We start from the raw sequence: 10743 nt of genomic DNA, 5'->3' as shown, positions 1-10743 counted from the left end.
GAAAAAACGCAGCCTTCCCCACAAAGAATAAGCCCACCACTCTCGATCCAACGTCTCGAACAAGAGGCGTTTCCCAAATTTCAGACGATGAGATGGGAAGATCCAACCCTCGCATCAGTGCGTCCACCGCCGGACGCCCGGACCTTGAGCGCCGCCGCTCCTCGCCGTCGCCACACTGCACCGCACTTTACCATCAGTGGATCGTCGCAGTGTAGGAGCTCGAAAGTCATGAAGACGGTGGGTGGCCCGTCCCGCCACGCCCCAATGAGCTCCGCTCCATCGCTCCACTCTTCTCCCAGGATTGGTACGCTCCCTTCCCCTTGTAATTTTCCGGTAGCAGTTGTTGCAGGCTTGTAGTATGGGCTCATGTGCATAGCTTACTTGAACTAAATGCTCTAATGTTAGATGCTCGTGCTATTAGCCACGCGCGCGCAACGTCACAAGTTGGTTGCAATATAAAATGTGACACGGTCATTTTGAAATTTCAGAGCAGATTGAGATGTGTTTTGCTAAATCGTGGTTATGGTTATGAGTAAGTTATCACCATGGTCTAAATTGTGTGCACCGGTTGTGTACTTGTGTGTCTTGTGTTTTTAGGTTATGATGACACCATGGAGAAGCTCATGACATCTTGTATGTGGTGTTAAATCATATTTATAGATTTGCAAATATAGCTACGAAGTGATGTGAGTGAAAGAGTTTGTGAACAAAAGATTTGGACACTTTAGAGCAATTTACAGCAAAAGAGAAGATTGTCTTCTCTATTCGTTTCACTTCACTTACGGAAGACGATAAAGCGTTGTTGTACAATAAGCGATCTCTTAGATAACCAAGCATAGCTTGGGTGGTCAGCAAACGAGGTATGTTGGCAGCCCACCAGAGTTCGATCATCAAAGGTCGCACTTTGATGTCTCGTTTTGTAAAAAAAAAATATCTTACAGTTTAACTTCAAAAAATAAGCCATCTCTTAGTATCGTCTTTCGAAGTTCATTCTCACATGAATACACAAATTTGTGATAATTGAAATTAATTAAAAAGAGGTGTAATTAAAAGATATAATCTAGTATAATTGAAAAAATAGTCTTATCTCTCTTAATTATGAGAAGGCAAGCGCCCTTTTTTATTTCCCTCTCGTCCAAGTCAACAGTTATATTGCATGACATCACTAAGAATCTAAGATAATACCATTGTGCATGCCCTTATGCAAAGATATCGAAGGAAGAGTTACATCCAATGCCTTGATTTTGTATTGCTTGCCTAGTGCCTCTCAGTTCCTGACTTTCCGGTACTTATTCGTGGTATTGCCAATGCTATGTAAAACTGCAGCAGCATATAGTTATTGTGTTGAGAAGTTAAATTAAAATACCAGGTGTCAGAAAATTACATGCCAGAACCTATAATAGGTAAGCCTTTGTATTGGATGGTAGGAAATGAGCAATTGAGCACTGATTTGTTGACAACTCTGCAAAAATAACTTTTTTCACCTCCATGGCTTAACTCCAATGAGATATCATCTCAAGGGCATACTGGCAATAGAAAACAAAAGTTATACACCTGAAATAAGCTACAAACATGGTGTGAAAATTTTATGGGATGCACAAGTACATGGCACACCTTTTTGACAATCATAGCATAACTACGAGACTTTGTTGCCGGGTTACATATTTTTCTCTAGAAAATATAGGGCAACCGACTAAAATGCATCCTAGCGATTCACCAAACTTTTGTTAGCGTGGCAAACTGGTTGAGGACAAAAATTCTTGCTATAAACTGTACGTTCGAGATATGCCTATAGGTGTTAAACTGACAGTATCAACAACGTTGCCCTGTCCCTCGACAAGTCAACTAGTCAAGGGTCTTTGTGAACCGAGTCTATCTCAGGTTGTCTGGTTTCTTGTGATGAAACTAACCCATCCAGGTTCAAGTCTACTTGACCTCATGGGTGCTTACATTTTCCTGAATTTAGTCCAGATTTGTCCGTCAGTATTCTTTCAATGATAGGTGACGTACCGTCAACAACGAGGTGTCTGCAGTGACTTCGTAATTATCTCAAGATCCGTCGGACTAGTCTCTCGAAGGTGCTCATATGGATAGTGTGTGCGTGTGCACATTCATAAGGATGAGTGTACGCACGTGTTGTGTTTTTTTTTGCGGGGAAGAAAAACTTTATTAATGTGGGTCAAAGTTACAGTCAAAATTTACATCTTCTCGGATTTCAGGTGGTACATGACCAAACCAGCTAGTATCTCTCCCTGCAACTCGCGCCATGTTTGGAGGCCATTGCTCACTCTATTTTGTGATCTCCTAATCCACTTGACAGGCGCACATCGTGTTGCCGTGAGGCGTTTGATTGCATTCCTGCATTAGATCGATCGATCTTCATCTGCAGCCTTTCAGACGATTTGCAGCCTCAGCACAACCTTAGGATATGCGCGAATTGTGAGTGTCTGCGTTTTACTATGTTTCAAAAACAAAACTAAGAAAGGGTATCTAGAGAAGAGTGAGATCAGGAGATCTCACCCGTCGTCACGGCCGGTACATGAGGAAGGGACTGGGGTCGTGCCTGAAATGATAAACCTCGCGTGTACTCCTGCTGAATGGTTTTCGTGCGCCCAATGCCTGGCAATGGGAGGGACGATGCATGCAGTGACGCAAGGCATGGTTCCAGTGCTCTGCCAGTAGATACTCTTATCTTGTGTTACAGTGACTCGAGATCCAGCCATCGGATGCAACTTTACTGCTCACTTGTCCGTTGACCTTGGTCACTCGTCGACAATCTTCTCCCAATGCCTCTGTAGTTGTCGCCGCAGCACTGCACCCTGCCACTACGTATAACCGCGTTGCAGCTATTTTTTTTTAAATAATAAGATTTTTTTAATCATTTTCAAAAATAATACGTCTTTCTAAAAAAATTCAAAAATAATATGGTCACGGCCTGGTCCAGGCCGAATGGGCCCGGTCGGCCTGGCCCAAGCCGATTGACTGTAGGCAGGCTGCGCAGAGAGTAGGTCCCGCAAGAGGCAGTCGGTCTGGCCCAAGCCGACTGAAGCCTAGTTGGTTTCGTCCAGGCCGACTGGAGCAGTCGGTTTCGGCCAGGCCGACTGGATGCAATCGGTTTCGGCCAGGCCGATTAGAACTAATTAGGCTAATCAGCTTCGCCAAAGCTAGTTGGTTGCATGATCAATGCATTCACGGCCGAGACCCAATTTTTGTCTCGAATCCTTGCGTTTTTTGAACTAAAAGACTTGACAAGTTGAATAAATTAACATACATCGATAATGTGCTGGACAATTTTGGTGTCGATTCCTTGTGGGTTTTTTTGAACTGAAAGACCTGACAATCTGGATAAATTAACATACATCGATAATGTGCTGGTTACGGAACCAAGGCACGACTAAAATAATATACATCGATAATACCGCAATTGGACAGAATTAAAGATAGCAAATACAATTGAAACACAGTACAAGCACTATTGATTCCACTTAGGCCATTTTCTGCTCGTATCGCCACGTTCTTCTGCAGCCTTTGCCACGGCGGCCCTTTCTCTTTGCCTCTCCCTTTCTGCCTCACGAGCATCTTTGCACCTTCGTTCCTCCTCTTACATGCGAAGCGCTTTCTCCCTATTTTTTCTCAGTGCTTCATCAAAGTAACAACGTTGTTCCTCCCTATGCTCTTTGAGCTCTCTCTCTTGCTCCTCTTTCTCCTGGGCTGCAGCTTTTGCCGCATGCTCCTCCGCATGGAAACGTTGCCATGCACTTCGTGACCTTGTGTTAATCTCTTCCACCGCCCAATCAGGCATCTCCGTATCAATCCAACGATACCACATGCATAGAGGCGGAGGAGACTACAAGATAGCCTCATGTTACAAAAGAAATCGAATATGACACACACAACATGTTTAAGCACACCTAAAAGTGCTTACCAGAGGCTTGTCGTACGGCGAAACCGGGATAGGTGGATCATGCTCATAGTTCGCACACATGAAAAACTTCATGCCCGGCTTATCTGAAAAATCTGTCACCTCCTTCACCTTGCATAGATTGCTGCACCAACACCTGAGATGTTCCACGCCCGGAGGCAACATCGCTTCTTTCATCTTCCTCGGCCTCTCGCCCTGGTCGGAGCAAGTCAAACTCATTGGGAGACACTGGAATATTGGATAAAATAGTAGTGGAAAGGATGCTTGGATGACTACCGGAGATGAGGTATTTATAGTCTCTCAAACTCATTCTCCCGCCACCGTTTCCCGCTAGCATTTCCCACCACCGTTTCCCGCCTTGTTTTTCCGCCACCGTTTCCTGCCTTGTTTTCCCGCCACCGTTTTCCGCCTATTTATATCTTCTGTAACTATAAAAGACCGTTCATGTTATTGAAGTGTAGTCTCACCATTTTGTTGGAAATATGCCCTAGAGGCAATAATAAATTTGTTATTATCATATTTCATTGTTCTTGATAAATGTTTATTGCCCATGCTATAATTGTATTGATTGGAAACTCAAATACATGTGTGGATAAATAAACAAATACCGTGTCCCTAATACGCCTCTACTAGATTAGCTCGTTGATTAAAGATGGTTAAGGTTTCCTAACCATAGACATGTGTTGTCATTTAATAACGAGATCATATCATTAGGAGAATGATGTGATGGACAGACCCAAACCTAAACATAGCTTTTGATCGTGTCACTTAAGTTTAACTTGCTTATGTTTTATTATGTCAAGTATTATTTCTTTAGACCATGAGATCATGCCACTCTCTAGTACCGGAAGAATACTTTGTGGGCATCAACCGTCATCTCGTAACTGGGTGATCATAAAGGTGTTTTTCAGGTATCCCAGAAGGTGCTTGTTGGGTTGTATGGATCAAGACTGGGATTTGTCACTCCTTGTGACGGAGAGATATCTCTGGGCCCTCTCGGTAATATAACATCCTAATGAGCTTGCAAGCATGCGACTAATGTGTTTAGTTGCGGGGGTATTATATTACGGACCAAGTAAAGAGAACTTGCCGGTAACGAGATTAAACTAGGTATGGCGATACCGACGATCAAATCTCGGGCAAGTAATATATCGCGAGACAAAGAGAATTGGATACTGGATTAATTGAATCCTCGACATAGTGGTTCAACCGATGAGATCTTCGTGGAATATGTGGGAACTATTATGGACATCCAGGTCCCGCTATTGGTTATTGATATTTGATCATGTCCACATGTTCTCGAACCCGTAGGGTCACACACTTAACGTTTCATGTTGCTTGGGTTAGATGAGATAAATGATGATGATATCGAATTATGATTCGGAGTCTTGGATGGGATCCTAGACGCAACGAGGAGCTCCGGAATGTTCCGGAGATAAAGATTTATATATGGAAAGTTGTTTTCAGGGTTCTGGAAAGTTTGGAATATTTCCCGGTTTTGACCGGGAAGCTTCTAGAAGGTTCCGGAGGGATCCGGAGGGTTCCACCTTGAGGCCCACCTATCCCTGGGCTAAATGGGCCTGTGAGGGAGCACCCTGGCCTTAATGGGCCGAGGGGCTAGCCCACAGGGCCCATGCGGCCAGGAGGAGAGTCCTGGCCGCGGGAGAGTCCTGGCCGCATGAGAGTCCTGGCCACGGGATAGTCCTGGCCGGCCACGCCTCCTCTACCCCTATATAAATAGAAGGGGGGGCAAGGGAGAGAGACACCCCAAGCTTTCAGTTGGATCTCTCTTCCCTGAGCCCTCCTCTCCTCCTCTTCTCACGCGCACGGCGTAGCCCTGCCCGTGAGAATATTCACCATAGTCACCACGCCGTCGTGCTGCCGGGATCTCGTCTACCTCTCCCTCTCGCTTGCTGGATCGAGGAAGGAGGAGACAACGTGAAGCTGAACGTGTGGATACCAAGGAGGTGCTGTCCGTTCGGCACTGAGATTGATCTCATTGAAAGTTCCACTACACCAACAACGATCTCGTGATCGTAACGCTTAGCGGTCTACGAGGGTATGGTGTTCATGATCCCTCTCGTTACATACATCTAGTATATATATTCTTGGGTTTTCTTCCGCACTTCTCGTAGGAATTTTTTTTTGTTTCCTATGCAACGAACCTAACACATTTCGTCTGGGAAGATGTCGTCCGGCTTCCCAGATGATCGTAGGTTTTGGTCAGGTATGTCCCGGAGGCTATTGTGGTTAGCCGGTGATTTCAAGGTAGACAATAGGATTGTTCCATGGGACGAACTCATTAGTATTGACACCCTACTAACTGAGCTGGGCCACCAATTAAGAAGGTGCAGATTCCCATTGAGGACTTCTGCAGAGATACGGCAAGACCTGCTACGGTTGCACGAAAGGTGGAAGAAGCACAGCCAAGGTAAGAGTGAGTCATACCTACAGTGGGCTAGAAAACATCCATTGTTATGGGTTGAAGAAGAGGAATCCGATGAAGATATCTTCATGCCAAGCAAAACGGGTAAGAGTTCTTCATCGTCCAAGGGGAAGAGTACTGCACAGTCGAAGGGAAAGAGTATATCAACGTCCGATGAAGATATCTTCATGCCAGGCAAAACGGTGGTGAGAGTTCTTCATCGTCCAAGGGGAAGAGTACTGCACCGTCGAAGGGAAAGAGCACATCATCGTTTAAGGGCAAGAGTTAGGTTATCTTACTTTAAGTTGTCGGTTTTAATTTCAGTCTTTCTATTGCATGTGTATTTTAGTCTTACCGTTTTTTATTTGCAAATGTAACTTGAATAAAAATGCGAAAAATAGTAACATGTCTCTCTCATACATAGGTAGAAATATGTCTCATATATAGGTAAAAATATGTCTCATACATAGGTAGAAATAAGTCTCATACATAGATAGAAATATGTCTCTACATAGGTAGAAATAAGTCTCATACATAGATAGAAATATGTCTCATACATAGGTAGAAATAAGTCTCATACATAGGTCCTACATGCAAATATCAGGCACGGCGTTTGGGACGGCGTTCCGGGGGTGCCTGTGGCGTGGTCCAGCATTACCTATGAGGTGGCACAACGTTGCGCGGAGGAATCACGGACCCATCCTCGTGATACTGTGTATTCTCCTGTGTGGGGTCTGGTGGCGGAGTATTGAACATCCAGCTGTGTTGGATAGAATAGTCCTCTCCTAGAGCGTGATCCTGCTCACTACCCCACGAGGGTTCGGACAACGACGACTGATGCCCGTAGGCTCCTGCATGTGGGAAAGTACTTAGCATTAGAATTGTGTAGCAGTCATGACAATGAACACAATATATAGAAATATACATACCCTGTGGCTAGGTCTGTGGACGAAACTCAAAGTTCATCATGGGACTCTGCTGGTGCTGCCACGCCGAACCTCCAGCCTGAAAAGAGGGGAGCTGCTGCTCCCCCGCCGAACCTCCAGCCTGAAAAGAGGGCTGCTCCTGGTGCCAATAGTCGAAAGAAGACTGCGGCTGGTGCCACGACGAACCTCCGGCCTGCTCAGGAGGTGGTGGCCTAGGCGTCGACTGCTCTGGTAGACGTGGACGCGAGTGGTGTTAGAGGTGCGGTGCTTCCTGCTGACGTTGCCGCTGCTGGCGCGTGGAGGGACGCGGGGGCCGTACGGATGCCTGGTGGTGAACGACGTCCGAAGTGCGGGTGCACGCGATAGCCGCGTAAACAGAGCGTAGCTTCTCCTCCATTTGTCTTAGCCAGGACTGGTGCAGCTCCCGTGGTAGTAGAAGTGGACCGGTCGAAAGCGAACGTCCATACGCAGCGAACTCGGCCTGTAAATCCTGTGTCAACTGAGCCTGCAATTGGCACGAAGAGTATTACATATATATGGCAAAATACGTAACAAACACATGCATTATGTTAAGAGAAAATATTTACCGCGTGCTGTCTAGAGCCTGAAGTAGACTGGCTAGGGTACATATCTTGCAAACTCGGCTCGGCTATCTCCTGAGGGTGAGAGTGTTGAATGATGCTCAATCGGGTAGCTGTCATGTACCTCTGCAAATAGCCGTTGAATAGATCAAGATCAAAGGCCTCCAATGGCCAAACCCGTGTCGTCGCAGTCTCCCACTCCGTGACGTACGTCTGAACCCTCTGTAGCCACTAAGTCTGGGTCTTGGTACTTCCCTTCCTGGTAAACCTGAGATCGCAATAGAAAGTTGAACAATTAAATTATGGACAATTCTGGACGACAATCATAAATTGTAGAACTGCACATACCTGTGGACGATCGGTGGAAGTGGATCCTCCGTCGGTGGAGGAACGACCAACTGGCGTGCCCCAAACTGCCTCATGACCCTCTGCTGGGCCATCTCCTCCACGCAAACGTCGAAGATGATCTTTGATTTTGTCATCCAGTAAGCGTAATCTCTCGTGCAGACCGTGGACATCCCGCTAGGGTATCTACGGTCGATGGCGTCCTGTGTGTACGGCTCCCAGACAACCGCCTCTGAGTGCAACACGTCGAACTGCTCGTTGAATGATTGGTAGCAATTCCTGACCTGATCGTGTGCAAAGCGTCTCTGTAAAAAAAAAAGTTAGCTTCATTCATGGTTTATGTAAACTAATGTATAAATTTTACATTCGACATACCTTGTTACGTGTCCAAATTGTCGCGAAAGTAGGCAGGTCGATGTGTTCTAAGTCAAACAACTTCGGCTCAAGGTTAGCATGATCACCCGTAACGTCTGGTCGGCTGATAGAAAACCTCTTCCACGACCAGAGCCGCAACAATAAAGGACATCCAAGCAGGTCTGACTTGAGCGACGCAAGCTGGCAAACGTTGCACATACCTCGATACGTTGCCGCTAAGACGGCCGAACCCCAACTCCTCTATGTGATGTCGTCACCACAAGTTGCATTCGCGATCTCCACTGCAATAGGGATGTAGCGTGCGCTAATGGTGGTGACGTGGTTCTTAGTGAACATCACTTTCCCGAGAAGCCACATTATATATGCCTCAAGGCTCCGAGTGATCTGAGGCTCAGTCATTTGGGTCTCTAGATACCCAAACTTCTGAATTTGCATGCAACAAAAACCAAGTGTTAGTAAACCCATGCAAGTATATGAGGTATGCTGTTAGATATATTAACTTAAAACACATCGATCTAACCTGGTAATTGAGCAACCAATCTAGCTTAGGTCCGTGAGCCTCCGACGTGAGTGGCCCAGCTACGACAAGAATACTTTGAAAACGTAGAGCACAAATTAACACATAGTTCCACATAGAGTACAAATTAAAACATAGGGCACAAATTAACACATACCTTGAAAACGTAGTGCCAAACCCTCCTGCCAATCAGATGGTGCCTGCAACGGTCCTATGGGATCACCCACCAATGGTGATCCCAGCAGCATCGACACATCCTGAACAGTAGGAGCCATCTCTTCCCAGCGAAAGTGAAACGCGTGTGTTTTGGGCCTCCATCTATCCAATAAGCAACTCAATAGCGAGTGGTCAATTTGTAGCCGTGTAGAGTTGAAGCCTCGTCGCTCGCCCTCTACCATTTCCGCACGAGTTGCCTCAACAAGTCGTGCAAAAGGTAAAAGGCCAGCCCACTTCAAACTGCATAAATAAAATGGACATGCAAGGGATGAATAAATAAAATGAACATGCAAGGGATGAATGAATAAAATGGACATGCAAGAGATGAATGAATAAATACCGCTGAATCCATGCAAGGTGCATCATCCAATTTTCCTTAGGAGTGCGCGTGACAAGGGGCTCGACACACCCAGGATGCGCCACCAATCGAGCAGCCCGATGCTTACTCTCAATCTGCGGAGATAGCAATGATACTCTCTACATTTTGTACCTGCAACATTTATAAACATAGTTAGACATACAATACAAAGTTAAGCATAGTTAAACTGAGAGTACATCTTAAAACATAGTTGAACAAAGCGTACAAATTAACACATAGTTCCACACGGAGTACAAATTAAAACATATGTCACAAATCAACACATAATTTCACATAGAGTACAAAATAAAACTTAGTTCCACATAGAGTACAAATTAACACATAGTTTCACACAGAGTACGGCATAAAAAAATCTAGTGTATCAAAACATATTACTACCGGGCATAATATTTAGACGCATCAAATACTAAGCAGTACGACATTAATCGTTGTCCAAAATAATGAGCACTACAAAACGTTAAAACATACTTCTATATATACATACACATGTATCCTCATAAACATATACATTATAGGATAAATACGTGAAAGATTAGAATTTAACCTTGAAGCGTGTGAACCCCAACCTCGAGCAGCCTCACAGTCACCGGATGAGCACCAACACCACCTCCAAACTCCTCCAAACCACCACTATTGCCCGAACTTAGCAACATGAAATTAGCTCTACATGTTCTATGAAAACAGTAGATCAAGGTGTCATTGGGTGCTAAATAACAAGGGGATGCGGTTTTGTGGGTTAAATAAGAACAAAACTCACTAATTTTGGTTAGAAATTGGGGGCATTTTTTAGGAAGAAGAAGAGGAGAAGAAGAACAAAAGGGAACGGGCTGGGAGCTGGGCTTGGTTGGGTGCTCGGGCTGAGGAGGAAGAAGGGAAGGAGAGAAGGAATAAAGAAAAAGGGAAAAGGAAAATGGCCCACCGCCCGGTCGGCTCCAGTAGGCCACGGCTAAGCCGAAATGCCAGTCGGCCTGGACGGGGCCGACTGAGGCGCCAGTCGGCCGGGCACCTTCGGCCTGGGCGAGGCCGACTGGGCCTAATCGGCTGTATTATTCCTGAA

Source organism: Brachypodium distachyon, chromosome 3 (genome assembly GCF_000005505.3).
Source record: "Brachypodium distachyon strain Bd21 chromosome 3, Brachypodium_distachyon_v3.0, whole genome shotgun sequence".
In the NCBI taxonomy this organism is placed as follows: Eukaryota; Viridiplantae; Streptophyta; class Magnoliopsida; order Poales; family Poaceae; genus Brachypodium; species Brachypodium distachyon.
The sequence above is the reverse complement of the archived record's forward strand: the minus strand, read 5'-3'. Positions refer to the sequence as shown.